Source organism: Octopus bimaculoides, chromosome 6, assembly GCF_001194135.2.
Source record: "Octopus bimaculoides isolate UCB-OBI-ISO-001 chromosome 6, ASM119413v2, whole genome shotgun sequence".
Lineage (NCBI taxonomy): Eukaryota > Metazoa > Mollusca > Cephalopoda > Octopoda > Octopodidae > Octopus > Octopus bimaculoides.
The window spans coordinates 38,490,391-38,493,853 of record NC_068986.1 but is presented as its reverse complement, the minus strand read 5'-3'; the positions used below and the strand labels follow the sequence as shown (position 1 = coordinate 38,493,853).

Sequence of the window (3,463 nt, the reverse complement as noted above, 5' to 3'; positions counted from 1 at the left end):
GCCTCACCACCTCAGCCCAGGTCTTCCTTGGCCTACCTCTTCCACGTGTTCCCTCAACTGTTAGGGTGTGGCACTTTTTCACGCAGCTATCCTCATCCATTCTCACCACATGTCCATACCAGCGCAATCGTCTCTCTTGCACACCACAACTGATGCTTCTAATGTTCAGCTTTTCTCTCAAGATACTTACACTCTGACGGGTATTCACATTGACATTACACATCCAACGGAGCATACTGGCTTCATTCCTTGCGAGCTTACGTATGTCCTCAGCAGTTACAGCCCATGTTTCACTGCCATGTAGCATGGCTGTTCGTACACATGCGTCATACAGTCTACCTTTTACTCTGAGTGGGATGCTAAATGATGATGATGATGATAATGACAATGATGACAATGACGTTGACGAAGACAATGATGATGATAATGATGATGCCCACTGACAAAATTGGTTCTATTGATCTAAACATATACAGTGATAGAACTGGAAAGTCCTTAAGCAACTACCTAGGTATTTCAGCTAATCACTCTCCATGACAACACACCAGCTGACAGGTGAGAATGCATAAGGACTTCCAAGTCATGTGAAATCTGTCTCATTTCTGTACATGGGTTGTAACTCACCTGCAGGTTTGTTTGTACAAGCTAAATATTACATCTGTACACACTCTCTCTACATAAGCACAGGTTATGTGTGGTAAGAAGCTCATTTTGGAATCACATGGTTTCAGTTTCAGTTCTACTGATCACCACCTCAGGCAAGTGTCTTCTTCTATAGCCCCAGGTTAGCCCCAAACATAAATGCAAAGACACACACACACACACACACACACACACACACACACACACACACACACACACACACACATACATGATGCACTTCTTTCAGTTTCTGTATCCAAGTCCACTTACAAGACTTTGGTCAGCCTGAGAGGTAGAAGACTGTTACCAAAAGTGTCAAGCACTAGGACTGAACCTGGAACCATGTGGTTGGGAAGCGAGCTACTTACCACAGCCATGCAGTTGTATTTTCCCAGAAATTTCATCATCATTTTAATAACCGCTTTACTATGTTTGCGTTGGTCAGACAGAGTTTATTGAAGCAGATTTTTTTATGACTGGATGCCTTCCTGTTGCCAACCCTCACCTATTTCCAAGGCAGGGAACATTTATCCATGGCCAGACATAATTATGCAGAATATTGGAAATGAATGATACTGCTTGTATGACTGATATTCATTTGCAACTAACATAGTGTGAAGAGAAGGGAATACAAACACAACACACACACACACTCATTCATGCACACTCACACACACACACATACAGACATACACACACTCATGCACTCACACACACACACACACACACACACACATCTACATATATGTACAATAGGCTTCTTCTAGCTTCCATCAATCAGATCCACTCACAAGTCTTTGGCTGGTCCAGGGCTATAGTAGAAGAAACATGCCCAAGGTGCCATGAAGTGGGACTGAACCCAAAAATCATGTAGTTGGGAAGTAAACGTTATCCACTTAGCCATACCTACACCTTTGTAAGTGCAAAGTATCAAAGTCTAGTGGTTTCTATGCAGCAAATATTATGTATGTAATATTCTCTCTACACAAGCCTATGTGCATCCAAAGAAACCATAAGTATTTTTTTATTCTTTACTTGTTTCAGTCATTTAACTGCACCCTTAAAGGGTTTTTTGTCAAAGAAATCAACCCCAGGACTTATTCTTTGTAAGTCTAATAGAATAAGTATTCTATAATAGAATAATAGAATACTTATCCTATAATAGAATAAGTATTCTGATAGACTGATAGAATGAGTATTCCATCAGTCTCTTTAGCTGAACTGCTAAGTTACTGGGATGTAAACATACCAACATCAGTTGTCAAGCGGTGATGGGGATAGAAACACAGACACAAAGACACATACATATGAATATATACATATACATATGCAACAGGCTTCTTTGAGTTTCTGTCTACCAAATCCACTCACAAGGCTTTGGTCGGCCCGCGGTTATAGTAGAAGACATTTGCCCAAGGTGTCACACAGTGGGACTGAACCCAGAACCATGTGGTTGGGAAGCAAGCTTCTTACCACATAGCCATGCCTGTGCCTGTGTGTATATTTAAGTGATATCTTAGTGATATCTGACACACTGTATTTTATGAGTGATAGTTAGATGATAATGACAGAATCAGCTAAACGGAGTTATAATATGAATGTTTGTATCATGCCACAAGCCTATACAAAGCCTTGAACCCAGCACTGCAATCTAACAACACTCAGTAAGTATACTGTGTTCCTGCTGCTTACAACAGAAAGCAGTGTAGTCCCATTCTGCATGGTATCTATTTATATCCAGGTAAAATTCAAGCAGCTAAAGTTAGTTACTTTGTCCCATGGACACAGTGTAGCCTTAGTCAAAATTCTAGCAATAGCAATGAACTTACAGTTAGTAAATAAGAATTCTGTGAGTGTGTTCTTCTGTGACACTAGCTGATAATTAAGGATTTTTTAATGTCTGTGTTTATGCATGGTTGCCCTCATGACTAATACATATGGAGTGCTCACACCTGTTTGTTTGTTGGCTTCTTTATGTTTTATCTAAACTGATAAAAATCAATACTTACTTTGAATATTTATCAATCATTTTATATGTACAATGGGTTCTTTTTCTGTCAATGGGTTGAATTTCTAATATGCTTTGTGAGTTTGTATAAATAATTGTAACAGCAGTTATTGAATGACACTGTATGTATGCACATGTATATATAGATACATACACACACACACACATGTGTGCGCATGCACACACACACACACACACACTCACACACACACACACACACACACACACACACACACACACACACACACACACACACACACACACACACACACACACACAAATGATATTATAGATGCAGGTGCGGCTGTATAGTTAAAAAGTTTGCTTTCCAGCCACAAGGTTTGGGGTTCAATCTTACTATGTAGCACCTGGGGCAAGTGTATTTTATTACAGACCCAGGCTGACAAAACCTTGTGAGTGGATTTGGTAAATTGAAACTGAAAGAAGCCCATCATTTACATATGTGTGTGTGTACATAGACACACACGCACACACACACACACATATATATATATGCAGCTGATGAAGACTGATCAGATTTACGTTGTGAAACGTATTTGAAGAGTCTGAAACCGGTCCTGCATTATCCTTAATCTGGGTTGTCCATTTTCGAATGTTCTTCTTAAAGTAAGACAAATTTTTCATGTTTGTTGCACACATGCATTTTTGCCAGTATATACGCAGTGAAGCTATACAATAGCGTCATATTTATATTGATTGCTATTTTCCAGTAAATATTGGTGCCTTGTTGTACCACTCTTCTGAATTTATATATATATATATATATATATATATAATGTGCGGGCGACACAT

At 39.3% G+C, this 3,463-nt stretch overlaps 1 long non-coding RNA gene across 1 annotated transcript in view; it reads left to right on the top strand.

The window, feature by feature from the left end:
* LOC128248123 (uncharacterized) overlaps positions 1-3,463 on the top strand; it is a 68,083-nt gene that overhangs the window by 15,919 nt on the left and 48,701 nt on the right. The gene's annotated exons all lie outside the window — the stretch shown is intronic.